Consider the following 21,861-nt stretch of genomic DNA (forward strand, 5'->3'; position numbering starts at 1 on the left):
CCGCCGCCGCCGATAAAGTGATCGGCGTAAACCTCCAGTGCTGATGACTTTTTCTTTGTTTGAGTAAATAATTTTTGCCACTTTTCTGCACCTACACCCAAATTCCAACATTCGCTGACTCAATCGCCAAAAATATCTAAAATAATATCACGTGCATGGAAAAAGAGTATGCAATATTTAGTACCATATGGTCACCAGGAACAACAGCTTAACTGCTATACTTTTACATAGGCGGTTATTCCTTATGGGCATATGGTACTAAATGTTGCATACTTTTCCGCCCACTTGAGATTGTTTAAGATATTTTTGGCGTTCGGGGTTTAGCGTTTACGAGGGTTGGAATTTGGAGGTTGCACAATTAGCCGCACAGCAGTAAATGAAAACCGATCAATTGTTGTACGGTTTGCTTTGAGTGTGCGCTATAACTAAGCAAATGCAATTCAAATTTGATTTTGAAAATTTTGTGTGGTTTTCTCCCGAAATAGTTAAGAGCAAAACGGAGGTGAACAACAAACAAACGTGCTCGCTTCTCGACAGTGGCTTTCAAATTATCCGATTATGATTCTATCATGAAAATCCGTTAGGGGTGGGCCTAAAAAATTGCAAAATTTAAGAAGATTGGCCCAAGCTCTTCAAGATTCATTTATTTTATACATATATGTATGTGTGTACATATGTCTAAATGTGTGGCCGCATTATGTTCATATTTATAGTACTGGTAAAAATTGGATAAGCAAACAATGTTGGCACGTGAAATCTTTGCCATTGTGCCAAGTTTATGAATGATAAATAACAAATTTATAAAAAATTCATTTAACAACAGCAAAGTTAAGAAAAAATCACAAAATGCCATATTTACTTATGCAAACTACATAGAAATTACACTATGCGACAAAATCTACTTTTTGTCTGGGTATTGGACCAAACCAACTTTTATGAGGAGATTGAGCCCTAAGTATAAAAAGTTCTATCTCCGTTTTTCGAAGTTAGCCTCCAAAAAATAGATATCGGCTTTCGAATTTCGAAATTCTACATTTCGAAATTTTATTTTTTTTGGTTAACGCGTTCAGCAAATTAAAATAGTAAAAATGTGGTCGCGGTCCGCTCTTTTCCCTTATTTGAAGGGTTGAATTCTTTTTTTGAGAAATTTAGTATATCAGCTGTTATACGAGGTGAAAAGTCAGATAGTCCCATGATAGTGGCTACCACTTTCATGTCTGCACTGGAATTGCTCGTACTGTAATTTTTATACTCAGCCTGCTTTGCACACAGAGTATATTAACTTTGATTGGATAAAGGTTTGTTGTACAGGTCTAAAAGAATCGGGATCGAAAATAAATTTGATTGAGCCATGTCCGCCCGTCTGTCCATTAACACGATAACTTGAGTAAATATTGAGATATCTTCACCAAATTTGGTACACGAGCTTATCTGGACCCAGAATAGATTGGTATTGAAAATGAGCGAAATCGAATTATAACCACGCCCACTTTTTATATATATAACATTTTGGAAAACACAAAAAACCTGATTATTTAGTAAATAATACACCTAGAATGCTGAAATTTGACATATGGACTGATATTGACTCTTGATACAAATTTGAAAAAATTGTTTAAAATGGGCGTGGCACCGCCCACTTGTGATAACATCAATTTTACAAATATTAATCATAAATCAAAAATCGTTAAACCTATCGTAACAAAATTCGGCAGAGAGGTTGCCTTTACTATAAGGAATGCTTTGGAGAAACATTAAAGAATCGGTTAAGGACCACGCCCACTTTTATATAAAAGATTTTTAAAAGGGTCGTGGACGAATAAAATAAGCTATATCTTTGCAAAAAAGAGCTTTATATCAATGGTATTTCATTTCCCAAGTGGATTTATAACAATAAATAGGAAAAACTTAAAAATTTAAAAAATGGGCGCGGCACCGCCCCTTTTATGACTAAGCAATTTTATATGTATCGGGAGCCATAACTAGAAGAAAATTTAAGGGATCGTAAGAAAATTAGGTACATAAATTTTTCCTATAGCAAGAAATATAAAGTTAAAGACCACGCCCACTTTTATATAAAAGATCTTTAAAAGGGTTGTAGACGAAAATAATAAGCTATTAGCGAAAGAGAGCTTTGTATCAATAGAATTTTACTTTCTAAATTGAATTATAACATTAAATTGGAAAACACTTAAATTTGAAAAAATGGGTGTGGCACCGCCCCTTTTTTTCAATGTTTCGGGAGCCATAACTCGAAGAAAAATTTACATATCGTAACAAAATTGGGTACACATCGTTTCCTTAAAGCAGAAAATATTTCTAGTAAAAATGGACGGGATCGGTTAAAGACCACGGCAACTTATATATAAAGCAAGTTTAAAAGGTTTAAAAGGGTCGTATACTAGAATAATAAGCTATAACTTAGCAAAAAATAGTTTTGAATCAATGACATTTCACTATTCAAGAGGAAATGGGGAGACATTTTTTTTTAAACGGGCGGTGCCACGTGTTATGTAGAAAAGTAATTTATCTGAAATGAAATGTGCAAATGAAGCTCATAATGTTCGGTTACACCCGAACTTAGACACCTTTACTTGTTCATTTTTTTATACTCAGTTGAGCAGAGCTCACAGAGTATATTAACTTTGATTGGATAACGGTTGGTTGTACAGGTATAAAGGAATCGAGATAGATATAGACTTCCATATATCAAAATCATCAGTATCGAAAAAAAATTTGATTGAGCCATGTCCGTCCGTCCGTCCGTCCGTCCGTCTGCCCGTTAACACGATAACTTGAGTAAATTTTGAGGTATCTTGATGAAATTTGGTATGTAGATTCCTGAGCACTCATCTCAGATCGCTATTTAAAATGAACAATATCGGACTATAACCACGCCCACTTTCTCGATATCGAAAATTTCGAAAAACCGAAAAAATGCGATAATTCATTTCCAAAGACGGATAAAGCGATGAAACTTGGTAGATGGGTTGACCTTATGACGCAGAATAGAAAATTAGTAAGATCTTGGACAATGGGCGTGGCACCGCCCACTTTTAAAAGAAGGTAATTTAAAACTTTTGCAAGCTGTAATTTGGCAGTCGTTGAAGATATCATGATGAAATTTGGCAAGAACATTACTACTATTACAATATATGTGCTTAAAAAAAAAATTAGCAACATCGGATGAAGAACACGCCCACTTTTTAAAAAAAAATTTTTAAAAGTCAAATTTTAACAAAAAATTTAATATCTTTACTGTATATAGGTAAATTAAGTCAACATTCAACTCCAGTAATGATATGATGCAACAAAATACAAAAATAAAAGAAAATTTCAAAATGGGCGTGGCTCCGCCCATTTTCATTTAGTTTGTCTGGAATACTATTCAGGCCATAAGTCGAACAAAAATTTACCAATCCTTCTTAAATTGGGTAGGGGCATAGATTCTATGACGGTAACTTTTTTCTGTGAAAATTGGCGAAATCGGTTGAAGCCACGCCCAGTTTTTATACACAGTCCACCGTCTGTCATTCCGCTCGGCCGTTAACACGATATATCTTTACTAAACTTAGTCCACGTACTTATCTGAACTCACTTTATCTTGGTATAAAAAATGGCCGAAATCCGACTATAATCACGCCCACTTTTTCGATATCGAAAATTACGAAAAATGAAAAAAAATGCCATAGTTCTATACCAAATACGAAAAAAGGGATGAAACATGGTAATTTGATTGGTTTATTGACGCAAAATATAACTTTAGAAAAAACTTTGTAAAATGGGTGTGACGGTACATATATAAATAAATTAGCAGTACCCGACAGATGATTTTCTGGATCACCCTGGTCCACCTTTATGGCGATATCTCGAAAACGCCTTCACATATACAACTAAGGCACACTCCCTTTTAAAATACTCATTAACACCTTTCATTTGATACCCATATCGTACAAACAAATTCTACAGTCAGCCCTGGTCCACCTTTATGGCGATATCCCTAAATGGCATCCATCCATAGAACTATGGCCTACTCTCTCTTAAAATACTCTTTAATACCTTCCATTTGATACACATGTCATACAACCACATTCCAGGGTTACACTAGGTTCATTTTTCTACATGGTGATTTTCCCTTATTTTGTCTCCATAGCTCTCAACTGAGTATGTAATGTTCGGTTACACACGAACTTAGCCTTCCTTACTTGTTAATACTCAGTTGAGCAGAGCTCACAGAGTATATTTACTTTGATTGGATAACGGTTGGTTGTACAGCTATAAAAGAATCGAGATAGATATAGACTTCCATATATCAAAATCATCAGTTTCGAAAAAAAATTTGATTGAGCCATGCCCGCCCGTCCGTCCGTCCGTCCGTTAACACGATAACTTGAGTAAATTTTGAGGTATCTTGATGAAATTCGGTACGTAGGTTCCTGGCCACTCATCTCAGATCGCTATTTAAAATGAACGATATCGGACTATAACCACGCCCACTTTTTCGATATCGAAAATTTCGAAAAACCGAAAAAATGCGATAATTCATTGCCAAAGACGGATAAAGCGATGAAACTTGGTAGATTTAATATCTTTACAGTATATAAGTAAATTATGGCAACATTCGACTCCAGTAATGATATAGCGCAATAAAATACAAAAATAAAAGAAAATTTCAAAATGGGCGTGGCTCCGCCCATTTTTCATTTAATTTGTCTAGGATACTTTTAATGCCATAAGTCGAACAAAAATTTACCAATCCTTGTGAAATTTGGTAGGGCTTAGATTCTGGGACAATAACTTATTTCTGTGAAAAAGGGCGAAATCGGTTGAAGCCACGCCCAGTTTTTATACACAGTCGACCGTGTGTCCTTCCGCTCGGCCGTTAACACGATAACTTGAGCAAAAATCGACATATCTTTACTGAACTTAGTTCACGTACTTATCTGAACTCACTTTGTATTGGTATAAAAAAGGGCAGAAATCCGTTTAATACGCCCACTTTTTCGATATCGAAAATTGCCAAAAACGAAAAAATGCCATAATTCTATACCAAATACGAAAAAAACATGGTATTTGGATTGGTTTATTGACGCAAAATATAACTTTAGAAAAAACTTTGTAAAATGGGTGTGGCTCCTTCCATATTAAGTAAAATAAAATGAAAAAGTTCTGCAGGGCGAGATCAAAAGCCCTTGGAATCTTGGCAGGAATACTGTTCGTGGTATTACATATATAAATAAATTAGCGGTACCCGACAGATGATGGTCTGGGTCACCCTGGTCCACATTTTGGTCGATATCTAGAAAAGGCGTTCACCCATAGAACTAAGGCCCACTCCCTTTTAAAATACTCATTAACACCTTTCATTCGATACCCATATCGTACAAACAAATTCTAGAGTCAACCCTGATCCACCTTTATGGCTATATCCCTAAATGGCGTCCACCTATAGAACTATGGCCGACTACCTCATAAAATACTCTTTAATACCTTTCATTTGATACACATGTCATACAAACACATTCCCAGGATTACCCTCGGTTCATTTTCCTACATGGTTATTTTCCCTTATGTTGTCACCATAGCTCTCAACTGAGTATGTAATGTTCGGTTACACCCGAACTTAACCTTCCTTACTTGTTTTTTTTTTTTTTTTTGAGGCTTACTTCGAAAACGGAGATAGTACTTTGTCTACATAAGCCTCAATCTCTACAAAAAAAGTGGGTTTGGTCCAATACCCAGCCGGCTGTTGCACAGTGTTATATATAAAGTACAAACTTCGATAGCTGCCACTAAAATTATTCATAGCTGTTACCTACAGTGAATAATCCTCAAATGGTGTTTCCGTGAAATGTTTTCTACGAAATAATATTTAAAAATTCGTAGTAAAGACCTTATGAACTTCTAAACATTTCAGCAGAGAAAGGTTATCATATTTTCTAAATACGATTTTTTGGTATAGGTCGAATCCTGGCTTTCTATAAAAATAGTAGTGAAATTTTTTTTAAAATTTCGTAAATTAAATTTTGTTTTGATATTTTAATGAAAACCTTCTAGGAATTTCTTAACTGAAACCGTGCACACCAATCTCAAACACTTTTTTGGAAAAATTAGAAAATTCGAGAAAATTTTAATTTGGAGTTCTCTGAACAGTTTTCGAAAAACCCCGAAAAAATTTAAGAAAATGTTCGAAACTTTTTTGCAAATTTATAAACTTTTTTGAGTATGTTCAATCAATTTTAGTCCAACAAAGTTTAAGTTATACATCTCTGGGACGGTGTTTCAGATTTTTCTCCACAGGTACAAATTGTGAAAACCTTTTTTCATATGGAAAATTGTAGAAAAACCGTGCGCCCAAAAACTCAAGTCATCTTGCGCATCGGCAGATAAAAAATTTTCTGTAAAGGGACCTTGTTGGTATGCTGCACCGTCAGAGCATTGGTGCAATAGCGCATTTACCTGTGATGACACCCCTAAGTAATTTGTTTAGCTTGAGAAGGAAGCTAGTTCCTTTCCTATTCAAACATGGCGATAAGAACATTGAGACCTCACAATCATCGCTATTGGTCCCCAGCAAGTTCTTTTCCCTAATGTCATATTCCTCGATTTACCTCAGTAAATAACCCAGCGGTGATCGTACGAAACTATCCGCTTCGCTTATGTTCATTTCAGAGCCTTTTCTGACCATCTCATCTGCATTTATTCCCTTCAATATCTCTATGCCCCCTAAACCGCTAAGGGAGACATTTATATAGGCCAGCGAGTCTCGATACCTTGGCACGTTATCCGACTTTTCACGTTGGATTCTTATGCGTTTAAAGCGGCCTGTCTGTCGACAAAGATCGATACATTGATTCTGGCATCGTGCTATGCTGGAGTAGTCAGGCTGCTTTCTATTGCATAGACCTCCGCCTGGAAGACATTGCATGACGTAGGAAGTTGTTACGATTGATTTACCTGTAGAGCGCATTGCAACTCCAGTTCCCTTTACCACTTCATTTTGTGTACACTTTAATGGCCCTACCCCCTCTTTTCATGCCTGCTCATTCTACCAAGCGATTTTGCAAACCCGAATTCGCTTAATTTGGACAGCTTTTTGTATTCTTCGAAGAAAGTTTCTATATTTATACCTTTCATGAACATGAAATGGTATATTAACTTTGGTCCGATGTTTGTAACGTTGAGAAATATAGAAGATAGACTCACCATTAAGTATACCGAATTGATCAGGGCAACGAAATGAGTTGATATAGCCATGTCCGTCTGTCCGTCCGTCCGTCCGTCTGTCCGTTCGTCCGTCTGTTTGTTTGAACGCAAACTAGTTTCTCAAATGTTGAGATATCTAAATGAAATTTGGCACAAGGATGTATTTTTGTATTATATTAGACATTTGTCGGTTTCGGTAGGATCGGACCACTATAACATATATCTCCCATACAACCGATCGTTCAGATAAGACGATTTTGGTCATTCCTGCCGCAATTTAGAAAGTATAGACGTGAAACTCTGTGATATATATTTTAATATATCAAAGAAGATTTTCTGAAAAAATCACTTTGATCCGAGCTATATATAGTATATATCCCATACAACCGGTCGTTCAGATAGAAAGATTTTTGGCAATTTCTCCCTTAATTTCCAATATAAAAACGTTAAACTTGGTAATGTTCATTCTAATATATCAAAGAAGATTTCATGAAAAAATCATTTCGATCGGAGCTATATATAACATACATCCCATGCAACCGATCGTTCAGATAGAAAGATTTTTAGCCATTTCTCCCTTAATTTCCAATATAAACACATTAAACTTGGTGATATTTATATTAGAATAAATAAGTAGAAGATTTCCTGAAAAAATCACTTTGATCGGAGCTATATGTATATAGTATATACCTATCCCATACAACTGATCGTTCAGATAGAAAGATTTTTGGCCATTCCTCCCTTAGTTTCCAATATAAAAACGTGAAAATTGGTGATATATATTCTAATATATCATAGATTTCCTGTAAAAATCATTTGGTTATTTTGTTTTGTTGATTTTCTTTGCCATTTTTTTATATTTATCTTAAAATCGTTTAGGTATGTACATCTGTTCACTATATATTTCTTATCTTATACAGCGCATTGTTTGGAGATTACGAATGGGATAAGATTATTGTTCAGCCCCATTCATGAAAGGTATGAAGTCTTCGGCACAGCCGAAGACAGTCCCGTCCTTACTCGTTTTTTTTTCACTCAATCGGCAGAATGAGGTTTTGGAAATTTTCAGGATTTTCTAGGGTATCCAATACGTTCAAAATGCTTAGCAAAAAAAAAATGTGTTTTTGTTGGTTATTGTTTTTACGGTTTTTTTTTTTCTTTACATTTCGGAGGGGAAAAAATTTAAATGTTATATTAGTAAATAACTGTGAACTTTTTTTAAATTTATTTGTTTATGAACTTTTCTGAAAGATAAAGGATGATAGAAATATTTATTTTAATATTGTTTTTTTTTTTCTATTTCAAAAGTGTAAAAAAATTCTTTATGAAAATTCTCAAAAATACTAAACCAAAAAACAAGTGTTGAGACTAGTCTCGGAAATGAATACAAAAGCTATTCTGGAATGGTCTAATATATGTTGAAGAAAAGAATATTTCAGTGAAATAGAAATAAGCAAACATTCATACAAGTAATACTCCTATGTATATTGCTAGTTTTGAATTCGAAATGAAATAAAATAATTAAAAAAAAATTTTAGTTAAAGGGTTTTATTGAAAACAATGCTTACATTAAGTAGTAAAAATACTAAAAGATAGAAAATAATTAGGTAGGTCCTAGGTATTAATCATCACACTCAAAGGGCGCACGCCCAACGCTTTTATTTAATTGTCTGATCAACGCCCTAGATTGATGAGGAGTGTGATGACTAGTACCTAGGACCTACTTAATTATTTTCTATCTTTTAGTATTATTATTATTTCATGTAAGTATTGTTTTCAATAAAACCGTTTAACTTAACATTTTTTTTTTAATTTTTTTTTACTAAAGCGGTTTCTATTTCTGTATGTCAAATATGAGCCAAATCGGACCACAAATACGATTTTTGTGAATATCTCGATCCTTGCGCCATCTAGCGTCGATTTTTTTCATAGGTCGCTTTATATTCTTGTATGTAATATGTGTTCCAAATATGAACGAAATCGAACCACAAAAACGATTTTTGTGAATGTCTCGATCCTTGCGCCACCTAACGGCGATTTTTTTCTTATTATTGCATTGTCATCGGGTTCTGAACTATATTCCAATTTTCAAGCTTGTAGCTTATCGGGAAGTTACTTAAATTTTAATTACAAAATTCCCGCTGGCCGGCCGGCCGTGCAGCCTGTCAAGTCAACCTAAATAAAACCGTTTAAAAAGACAGCCTACACAATTTTTGTGATTGCAGCAGCATAAGTGTGACAAGAAAAAATTTTAATTTAAGTACATTCGAGTTTTGTACCCAGCCTGTAGTAGCCTTATGTATATGCAAACATTTTATATTTGAATGATAGACTGAACTGAATTTCGCCTAGCAACACGTATTTAACTCGAGTTAACACGCGCAACTTTGCAGATTTATAAGATTATATACATAACAGTAATTAAAAGTACTTAGTTGAAGAAACTACACTTCAAACGGTAAATCCCAGCTGTTCTGATCATGTTAGTGAACTATTTTATATATTTTTTGCAGATTAATTATAAACTACTCTACTCTAAGGCAGGCATGCCCACATAATGGCTTTATAAGCTTTGTATGGCTCACAAGAATATTACTTTGGCTCTGTTTGGCTCCCAACAACAATAAAAATCGATTGCATTGCGTTGCTTTCGCAATGGGGCATACTCAAAACAAACTGTACAACAAGTACAGTCTACACTCATTCACTGCTCGTCAGGCAATTGTTGTAAAATTTCGGACGTTGTTGAATAAATCAGTTTTGTTTTCAGTATCAAAATACGTTTGGATGGAAACATTTTTTTGCGCCTCTTTACACGAATGCAAAGTTCACCCAATTTCCAAATAATTTTTATTAGTGCGCACTATATTTATAAACGAAACAAGCAGTGTTGCCATTTTGGTGCTTTTGGAGCCAAATCTAGCCCTTTTTTGCGTTTAGCTCCAAAAATTCCGGTTTAGCCCCTAGCTCGTTTTTTTTGGCCCTCTTTAAAATGTTTGCCCCTTTTTGGCTCCAAATCTATTTGGGCAGTACGTATGTGAAATTTGTAATATGTTTTATGTGTGTCGAAGTTTTATTTTATTTGTTCGTTATGTATAATGTGGCAACTCGGTACTCAACTGATAACAAAAGCTTGAATCAATAAACCGTGTCATGCGGTTGTATGTTTGCTTTCCAGCTTGTGCAACAGCATAGTGTCACCTTCTAAGAGTTTCGACCCTTTAACTTCAGACTTCATAATTAAATTAATAGAGCAATTAAGGGAACGTTTTCCGCACAATATAGAAACGCTTAGCAAAATAGATTTCTTTTCGGCTGAAAACACATTGAGAATTGTAAAACCTTAAAGGTTTTCATATTTCACAAATGAAAAAAAAAACAAGTATAGCACTGATGAAATAACGAGATTACAAATGCAGTGGACAAATATCTTTCTCCAAAATTGGAAAAATGTGACTTCAACATTACGTTTTTGGTTTAATGCTAAAGAGCATAACAGTATAATTCCAAAAGCTTGTCGATTTGTGCTGCCACTAATGCTGAGGTTGCAGGAACGTTTTCAAACATGAGTTTGATTTAAAGCAAACACAGAAACAAAATGAGTTTAGTTATGATGCATTTGCTTCTGACAATAAGAAGTGGTTTTAAACGGCTGAATAAATGCTGTCATGACTTTCAAATAAACAACAATCTCATAAAATTAATGAACACAAAAAATATTTATGAGTGCAGCAAAAATAATAATTCATCTTCTGAGGACGAAATCATAAATTTGGAAGTCTAAGGCCCTTCAAACATACCTCGTCCCAACATAAACTTGAATATCGCACACGTGTATTTTAATGGTGATTCGTACAGCCGTAGGACATTAAAAAGTTAGTCAAAAAATTGGAAAAAATTTTAATTAATTTTCATCGGCCAACATTTTGGCAAGTCGTAGTAGTGTGAAAAATACTTTTTAACGACACCTTAGCGCCAAATGGTAAAACAAAAGTTAAAAAAAACGTATTTTTGTTATTAAAAAATATAAAATGAACTATAAAAATAGTATTATTTATGTACCTCTTTTGCACCTTATATTATTTTTTTTTGTTAGTTTACTGTGCCTTTTTTATAACTTTGTTTAAGTTTGATTTGTAATAAATGTGAAAACTTTCATTGAAAAATATACATATACTTTCAGGTTTTGGATTTTCTTGAAAAATTTAGCTCTTTCTATCCCTTTTTTTCTAGATACTAGCCCAAAGAAATTTTTTTTCTGGCAACACTGGAAACAAGATAAAAATCTGCGAATGCTATTTTTCCATTAGCTCATTTACGTTTTTACAAGGAAGTTTGTAGTTTCACTTTTCGCTTGAGAAACCAAGAACTGCGATAAAGCTTTCTTAAGTTTCATTCCAAATCATTGAATTTTATATTCGCCAGGGTAGGAGTGGGCATTATTGGACAATGGATTGCAAAATCTGTACACTGAAAGTAATGGTGCTAGTAAAATCAACAAATCGATTCTGTTGTTCTTGACTTAACGGAGATTCGGTGAAATTGATCGAATTATGATTAATTCGACCGAGTTCTTTGTCAAGCGAACAAATTAGTTTAGTCATTTCAACAGAAGAGAAATTGTCGCTCTTAAGTTAACAAAATTCTGTAAAATTGCCAGATTCCTAATCAATCTAACTGATTTTTTTGTTAACACAACTGATCTCACTGGTCATTTCAACAGCGATCAACAGTCAATACATGAGCAAATTTCAAAGAGAATTTTACGCTCACTGCGCTCTTTACTTTGTACTTATGTATGCTGTGTACTATAGTATGTATGCACATATTTACGTATGTATATGGCGGCCGCCGTGGTGATGATAGCGTGCTCCGCCTACCACACCGATGACCCTGGGTTCACACCCCGGGCAAAGCAACATAAAAATTTTAGAAATAAGGTTTTTCAATTAGAAGAAAATTTTCCTAAGCGCGGTCGCCCCTCGGCCCTGTTCGGCAAGCACTCCGAGTGTATTTCTGCCATGAAAAGATCTCAGTGAAAACTCATCTGCCTTGCAAATGCCGCAACATAGGTACTTTCCTACAAAGCTGTCGCAACAACTTTTTTTTATTCATTTGACTACTAAAACGGTCAATTACGAATCAACGATTTGTGCGCAGTTGATTCAACATCTTGTTGCGATGGATAAAAATTTACAGACATTTAGGTTGAATTGACCCGTATTTCGGTTGATTTTACCAGTCTTTTTCTTTCAGTGTACCTCGATATGATATTCTCATTAAATTACGTTTTCAACTCAGCTGCTTGGTGCTGATAAAGTAAAACAAAGTTTTTTAGAGAATAAACAAGTGAGTACATTAAGGTGGACCGAAATATATAGACATATAATGTTTTCCTCTTTGTATAGTGAAAATATTTTTGAGATCACCCAAAAAGGTATCAGTAAAAATTTTCGAATTCAATTTTCTTATTAAAATTACGATTTCCCAAGCTATTTTACAACAAAATTAATATTTTTTTTTTTCTTTATTTTAATTTTAATCAATTTTTGATTTGACACTTCTGAACAATAAAAACCTAGCTACACTAAATGTTTTCAAAGTTCAACGCAATCTTGTGCATTCCAGTAACCTCGCCACAATCAGCCAAGATGTTGTGTTTAAATATAAAGGAACTTCAGACTTGGCAATTCAAGTTTATTTCGCCTTGCCCATTCACATACAAAATTTCACGCAGCACTGTTATAAACATTCTCATTATACAATAAAAATACTTGCTATCCTATTTTGTGTTCCATTCATATGTTAAACTAGCAGACCTGGCAGGCGTTGTTTTACCCTAAATTTGGTCTATCTGCATACATTTTAATAAGCTTTTTCCGTCTAACTCTGCCCTCCCCCTCCACACTTTTTCCTAATATTTTTATTCACTCCTCCCTCCGTCTTTTTCGCTTCATCTATCTCCATCTTCGTCTCATTCTATCTCTTTCTCAGTCTCCTACTCTCTATTCTCTTCTCTCAAGTTTTTCTAATTATTCTTCATCCCTTATTGCCAGTCCCAGAGTGGTATGTATTTTGTTCCAATCTCAGTCCGAGTCTCAGTCTCAGTGCCAGTCCTAGTCCTAATCCCAGTCCCAGTCCGTCTCTGGTCTACTTCCCGGAAAAATTTATATAATTTTAAATTTTAAATTTATATACCAAATTTCAGGCAAATCGAATAGGACGTCTGTAAATAGGTATGTGGGTATTATTATTAATTCATGTCTTTATTTCGGCTTCGCATGCATATTTTATCAGTTTTGCCAGGTTGATACGACTAAATCGAATATCACAATGAAAATTACTTTAAAGCTCTCAGCAACAGCTTTCATTTGATATCCATATTCTATAAACACATTTCAGGGGTACCCGGGTCCATGTTTTGGGCTATATCTCGAGACCCTAGTCACCCAGCGGCATAAAACTTACTCTGTACTAAAGCACACATCAACAGCTTTCATTTGATATCCATATTCTATAAACACATTTCAGGGGTACCCGGGTCCATGTTTTGGGCTATATCTCGAGACCCTAGTCACCCATGGGTATGAAAATTACTCTCTACTAAAGCAATCATCAAGAGCTTTCATTTGATATTCATATTATATAAACACATTCTAGGGGTACCCGGGTCCACGTTTTGGCCTATATCTCGAGACCCTAGTCACCCAGGGGTATGGAAATTACCCTCTACTAAAGCACTCATCAACAGCTTTCGTTTGCTATCCATATTCTATAAACACATTCTAGGGGTACCCGGATCCACGTTTTGGCCTATATCTCGAGACCCTCTGCGTCGATCGCAACCAAACCTATGTGCAAACTTATGTGAAAGTGACAAAATCGACCGGCGCATTGCAGTTTTTAAGTGTGAACAATTTTAGAAACGTACCAACAAGTGGGAAAAATAATTTCACTTGCAAAGTGTGAAAGCACCATTAGCCAAATCAAATGTTGCGACTTCGGTATACGTGATCGTGATCGACGTGGCTACCCTATTTGAGACCAAGCCAGAATCCATTCACGAGGCCCGTCACATTCATAGTGGGCACCCTAGGTGGATGGGACCCAGTAAACAAACGGGTTTTTTGAATTGCCACAACTCCTCACACTATTAACCGATGCTTCTGAGGAGGTTCATGATAACCCCACATACCCAGACACCCCCATAAGGAGCTCACAGCATTTGGATTAACGGACTTAGCCTAACGAACGAATAGGAGATACACTTCAAAGCAAGGCGTTGAGAACTTTCCAAAAATGTCATTTCCGCTGAAAGAAGAGTACTAAATAAGTTAGTATTAATAGACAGGGGATTGTAAACGGTTGTTAACTAAAGCTCGTCCAGGGGTTAAAGTTAAACCACAACAGAGGTACCTTTACCAGAAACATATAATCTCGGGCTTTTTGAGAAGAGCTTCGTTGGCTTCTTATCGGTAATAACGGATACCGTTAAGTTATCACTTTATTGTCGGCTATAGATAATAGCGAACTATTAGCATCCAGTCATAAGTTTGTTATCGCCGGCTCATCGGCTTGTTATCGACGTATTGTATCGTTACAGATGTGTCATCGATATTATATTGAAGTTTCATCGGTGTCTGTTTCATAACAAACGGGTCAGTCACGGATAATAAAGCGATAACACGCCGATAACAAATTGTCAGCGCTCCTTCGTGAAATTGATCAACTTTTCGATATCAAATCGATAACTTTTTGATAAAAATCGACAACAGTCTGATGACAAATTGGTAGCACTTAGATGTGAAATCGATTAACTTTTGATAGCAAATCGATTACAAATCTATAACGTTTCGATAACTTATTGATGATATACCGATAACTTTTAGATAAATAATCAAAAAGGATTCGGTTACAATTTGATAACTCATCTATACCTCATCGATAATACACCTATAAAACGCTACAATTCGTCGATAAATAATCGATAAGTTTTTGATAACAAACCGATCTTCAATAACAAATTAATAACACGCCCTTCAGTTTACCACTTACAAAGAAATTGGTCGGCCGATTGCATGCTAACCGTCCCCGATATGGTCTCCAAGCATAAAAGTCACTCACTGGAAGAGAATACAAGCCTGCCAAAATACTGCCTTCAGAACCGCTACGGGTTGTCTTCTTATGTCCCCAGAACACCACGTACACAATGAGGCGAGAGTACACGCCATTAGGGAGAGAAATGAAATGCTAAACAAACAGCTTCTGTTGAATACCCAGAAACCTGTGCATCCCAACAGACATCTGATTGAAGAGGCTACTTCGCCCAGAACTTAAGGGGTAATCTCAGTAAGCATTATGAGGAAATACGGCATCTGATAACAACGCCGTATGAAGCTAAAAAGCACAAGCAGGTCCTCAGTGAAATCCCCAAACAGGCGTCCGACTTCTATGCCAGGAATTTCCCGGTGAATGCAGTACTTAAAGAACAATACCCAAAACTAGCAGAAGGGGAATGCACTCTCCCTAGAGAAACGCGCGTCACTCTGTACTGTAACAGGTTAAACTCTTACCTATCCAGAATCAACCCCGACATACATAATGTATGTCCTGCTTGTAATGTGTCCCCACATGACACCAAGAATCTCTTCATTTGTAATGTGGAACCAACGCCTCTAAACCCCTCTCATTATGGTCCACCCAAATTTGTGATTGGTCGCACCTACTGGATGGGGCGAAGCACTGCTACAACAACAACAACGCCCTTCAGTTTCGGCTTCGGTGTTCTCTTTTCTAACCGGTAAAAATTGTTGATGTTTTTTAATTTTGCATTTGCAAAATGTGTCAGCTCAAGTAAAACAAAATATTATTCCGTTGCAAAAACCTCCAACTCTTCTTAATGTAATACCCTAATGTGTGTACTTTCCTATTAACTTTGCCCTAAAGGAATATCTCAACTTTGGAATCATTCAGGTGGGTTGGTATTTGTTTCCTTTTTTTTTCATGGCGCCAAGCTTCTAAAAACGTAGAAGTCAATAGAAAGTGCCAGCTGAGCAAATTAGAAAAACAAAAAAATATTTAGCATGTCTGTGCAGAAATTGCGAAATGCCAAACCATCAAAAGTAAAATTATATATTCACAATGATAAGATAAGTGGGGTGTCTAGATTACAGCCATTTAAATGTTTGCACATTTCAGAGATTAAAAAATAAGTAGAGGACGGACTTTTAAATTTGCTACTCATATACATTTATGATTACATAACATTCTGCTTATTATCAAACTTTTATGGGGAATAATCATACAAGGGGACAGAGGTTGCACTGTCAGAATATTGGCTTCCTTTCTACGAAATTTGAAAGCGTTTGCCAGAGAGCATGAATAATGGAATAATGATATTCTACCCAGTCTTTAGTTATTGGATTTATATCAATATGTAGCTGGTTCCGACTGAAACATCCAAAGATCGCTATCATAGTTGAAATTATAAAAAGTTTAAAATGTTGTTCAGTACTTATTTTAAAGAAATACCTTTATTTCGTTCAAATTCAAATTGAGAGTCAAGATACCTAAAATGACAGAGAAATACATACATATATAGTTAGCAAAATAAATAATTACACAGCTATAAGAAGAAAAGTATTTATTTAACCTAGAATATGAGAAATTTCTTATTTTTCAAACAATGCCGGGAACTGAATGAAACCGAAACACCCTTCCCAAATTTGTTTGCAACTTGTACTCAAGTTGAAAACTTTAGTTTGTGCAATGTTTAATTATCCCGAGTTACACAATCCCAAAATGCAAAATATAACATAAATAATCCACACAAACTCCAATTCCATAAAACATAAGCCAAGCCGTTCACACAAATTCTGAACAAAATTCCTCACTAATTTAAAGAAATTGTCTCAGTTTTAAATTTCGTCTTGTCTGATTTCTGAGAATCGGGATTATGAGGTCCATCCTGAAAAAATGTTGGAAGAGTTTAACATTTCTTTAAATTTTTGAGAATTTTTCTCAGTTGTTTATAGAGTCCACGTCTATTTCTCTCCCTACCTTCACCTCAATTTTTAACTAACTTCCCCACTACAAACAGTAGCGAACAGCGAAATTGCAGTGGCAATTTTTATCAAATTTCGTCTGGTATAGAGAGTGTTCGCTTAACAACCGTGGCTAAAACCAAAGAACACTATTTGTATTAGTTTCAGGTAAGATTTGGTAACGATTATGAAGACATTTTTTTTTACCAAGTTTGTATCTAAAAAATAACAAACAGTAAGATAGTCACGAAACAGTAAAAACTACTTGTATTTGTACACCTAAATACATAATAAATAATGCAGTTGAAGGTTTATTTAGGTATCTGTAACATACATACATGTCAACATTTGGATAACCATCATGAAACTAAGAAAAGAACAAAACAAATCAAATAAACAGAATTAGGTGCATAAACAAATTGAAAAAGAAAAACGTAAAAAAGTTGAAATTTTCACTTAATTCATTTGTGAATACAAAAGAAGAACTAATTTTTGTTGATTTTTTTGGAGCAAGTGTTCTAAGCTCAAAGAAGTAAAATTCTAATCAACTGAACCACCAATATTGCTTTAAAGGTTCAGTGTTCAATTTTAATTATTGTAAACGTCAAAAATCCATAAAAATCGTTATTCGTTAGATACAAGGCAAAGAAGGTAGAAACCAGAAATAAAGTTGAAAATAAACACTTGCTAATCGTTGTAATTTACGAATTATATAAATTAGTTATTTAAAGTGTACCTGTTACAATGTCGAATGAGGATAGTCTAGAAATTGTGAGAGAAAGATGGAAAAAGTCAAAAAGATTTTGTTGCCCCAGCGGAAAGTCAGTAAAAAAAAAATAAATGAACTTTTTCATATAGATGCGTTCAATGCAATCTTATGCATGATGTGTAGGTTGCACGTATTGTTATGGAGAACTGAAGATCGAGCGACACAAGCGTCATCTGCCATACAAAAGTTGGCAATCTTCAACTTTTGCTACATGTAATGCATAAGAAGCAGAATTCAACATTTACTTTGGCTACGAGTGCTTTCACACTTTGCAAGTGAAATTATGTTTCCCACTCTTTGGTATTTTTCCAATGTTTTTCACAATTAAAAACTGCTTTTTATCAAAAGAAAGGAAAACAATATTTTAGGAAGCATTTTTCTTGTTCATTGAGAATGTTTATAACAGTGCTGCGCGAAGTTTCGTATGCAAGTCGAAATAGTTTTCATCTGATAAGTCTGAAGTGCTGTTTTTATTGACAAACGCAACATCTTACATGATTGTGACGATGTTACTGTCGTGCAGAAGATTGCGTTGAACACAACTATCTGAAAAAGTGCATTGTGACGCGGCCATTAGCTTTCGTCAATAGAGGCAGCATGAGTAATAACTAAAGTGAAACAAGATTAACATAGTCTAGAATGTGTGCTTATGTTCATAAGGAAGACAACCAATCTATAGAGAACGCAATCATTTTAAAGTATGGGCATTAGGGTGGAAAAATCTTGTTTTATTTTTTCCGACGTCTTACCTTGCAGATTCGCTTGACAAATGCGACAATATTCGAAATAAGGATTTTTATACCCACACCAGGGTATTATAACTTGATTGAATAACGGTTGTACATAATGTTTTAAAGGAATCTAGATAGATATAATTTTTATATCAAAATTATCAGCTTCGAAAAAGTTTTGATTGGAACATGACCGTCCTTCCCTTAACACGATAACTAAGTATACAAGCCTAACTGGGATCTATTGGAAATTTCGAAATATGTTTATTCAAATACCGTTAAAGTGGTGAAACGTAATATGTGGTTTATCTTTATGACGAAAAAATGAAATTTGGCACCGTTCACCTCTAGAAGAGAATTAAAAATTATTTTAAGCCGTTAACCAAAAGCCCTTTAGGATATCAAGTTGGATTGTTTCAACGAGATTTTCCTAGCTAAATATATACATTAGACTGGGTCGATTTATTAACCTATATCGCGCCGTCGATTTTTCGATAGGATTTGGGCTCAGGAAAAGAAGTTCCACTACGCATACCCAAAAAAATAATTTTTGAGCCTGCAACATTTCAACGATTTTTTCGATTTTTTATGCATTTTTTTCATTTTCAAGGCTCCAAATCATTTTTTATGTATTTTTTTTTTCGTGTCAATTGGCAAATGCAAAATTGGTAAATGCAGTTTTGTGAAAAAAAATTTCTTTTATGGAGATTTAGAAGAATTTTGGTCGAAAAATCGATTTTTTTTGCAGGTTCGAAAATTATTTTTTTGGGTATGCGTAGTGGAACTTTTTTTCCTGAGCCCAAATCCTATCGAAAAATCGATGACGCGATATAGGTTAACTTTCGTCCATACAAATCGACCCAGGTTAATATACATACATTACAAAATTAACAAAATCAGTTGAAGGCCACGCATCGTCATCATCATTAATTGGCGCTTATCCGCCTAAGCGATTTGGGCCCTTAAATGACAGCAGGAACACAAATTTATCTGCTGCAAGCTGGCACCCAAAAGAACTAGGTCGCTTTGAAGTATGCTAGATGTAGTTGGTTTTCTTAATATATTGCAAAGACAATACTTAGAAAAGTGTATCATATATTTGAAAAACGGAAGTTCCCTCGTTAGGCCGCTGCAAGCCAAAATTGTCGCACTTCCTGTTTGTATTTTTGCAAAATAAAATTAACACAAAAAAATCCCTACCCTAAAATTATGGCGGAAACTAAAACGGTCGATCAACTGTTCATAAGGAAATAAACTTGCTCGACACCGAAAAACATATATGAAGGGCTTAGAACCAAAAGGATCTAAGTAACATCGACGTTGAATTGAGATAATTAAGGTTAATGTAAATTACTTATTGTAAATTCTGGGTAAATGCGTTTGAAATGATTCCTGTCTAAATGAATGCAGGTTAGTCAACTAATTCAAAGGATGTTTACTGCAGATGGAAAATAACTGCAAATTTCCAAAAATTATTGCAAAAATTTCCAAAAATTATTGCAATAAAATTCCGAACGTTGATTGCTCGGCCAAAAGAACATGTAGAATTTTTTCGAGTATGCAGTCTTGTAGCCCTTTTAATTTTAGTATAATAAAGTGCTAAACTTAAGTTCGTAGGAAGTCTCGCTGATTTTTGGCAATTTTTTTTCTGGATCCAAGCGCACTTAGACCCCTTTGGCTCCAAAAATTGTTGCAATAAAATTTCGAACGTTGATTGCTCGGCCAAAATAACAAATTTTCGCGAATTTGGCATACATTAGGCATAGTGACATTATATTAAGTATTTACAGAAAATATACAACATAAAATACAACATACATGTAAGCAACATACATGTAACATGTAACAACAACATGTAAGCCTGCTTTTACATTAGTCAAGTATTGAACCCAAGTCTGCGGCACAGACGAGAGAGGGGAGAGGCTTCTTCACCTCTTTCAAATCAGCGAGACTTCCTACGAACTTAAGTTTAGCACTTCACTATACTAAAATTAAACGGGCTACAAAACTGCATACTTGAAAAAATTCTGCATGTTCTTTTGGCAGAGCACCTAAATGGTATTGCTTGGAGGAGCGCACTTAGATCCTTTTGGCTCTAATCATTAATGCAATAAAATTTAGTACGTTTTTGGCCTGGCAAATATATGGTACTAAAATGTCCAAAATGGCTTGGATCGCATTGTCAACAAATAGACACTATATTAAATATACAAATATGGGTATAACTCAATTTAAAAAAAAATGTCACTTAGATCCTTTTGGTTCTGAGCCCTTCATATGTAATTCTACAAAAAATATTTTCATTTTGAAGAATAAGGCAAATGAAGTAGGCTAAAAAATCAAAAGAAATTTAGTTTTAATCATTAATTCTTTTGTAAATTTTTTTTACAAATGATTTCAACATAAATTTAAAATTTTATATTAGAGAAAAATTGCAAAGTTTACAAACGGCGATGGTTACTCAGACATGTTTCCGAATTTCACTTCCTCATTAGCTAGCTTCGCGGGAGCTGAGTATTGAACTCGAGTCTCCAACATTCATATCAGTGTAAAGGCAGATGCCTTTAACTACTCAGCCATATGAATGCCCCGCTGCTCGCTTTGAAATTAGTCTCTAAGTGTTGCCTTTGCATCTGCCTTTACACTAGTATGAATGTTGGAGATTCGAGTTCAATACTCAGCTCCCGAGAAGCTAGCTGATGAAGAAGTGAAATTCAGAAACATGTCCTAGTAACCATCGCCGTTTGTAAACTTTGCAATTTTTCTCTAATATCAATAACAAAAACCATTGTATAAAGCAATATGACCCAGTCTCGCTAATTACTTACGTAAATTTTAAACGTTTGCACAAATGTATATACATATATAGAAAATTATGAGAAATACCAATATTTGAAAGAAAGAATTTAATTCAAAAGGAATTTAAAATATTTTTTAAAACAAATTGCTCTGATAAAAAATGCGGGCATTCAAATTTATGTAAATGTGCGTTGATCTTAATATATATAATTTATTTATTTTTAGCAATGCTAGCATACAAAGTTATAGTGATTAAGACAGAGGTCGATCACGAACTACAACAAAAATACAGGTCGCTGAACCGTAAATTGGA

General features: G+C 34.8%; 1 protein-coding gene across 20 annotated transcripts in view; it reads right to left on the reverse strand.

Moving 5' to 3' along the window:
* Window positions 1-21,861, reverse strand: part of zuc (Mitochondrial cardiolipin hydrolase zuc) — a 201,918-nt gene that overhangs the window by 81,379 nt on the left and 98,678 nt on the right. Inside the window, exon 5 of one of the 20 annotated variants that reach the window (XR_010953213.1) lies at window positions 16,738-16,775. The exons of the other annotated variants lie outside the window; for them this stretch is intronic. The gene's annotated coding sequence lies outside the window, so the exon portion shown is untranslated. The remainder of the gene's footprint in view (window positions 1-16,737; window positions 16,776-21,861) is intronic. 20 annotated transcript variants of the gene reach the window in all.

This window comes from Eurosta solidaginis, chromosome 4, assembly GCF_040869045.1.
Source record: "Eurosta solidaginis isolate ZX-2024a chromosome 4, ASM4086904v1, whole genome shotgun sequence".
Classification (NCBI taxonomy): domain Eukaryota; kingdom Metazoa; phylum Arthropoda; class Insecta; order Diptera; family Tephritidae; genus Eurosta; species Eurosta solidaginis.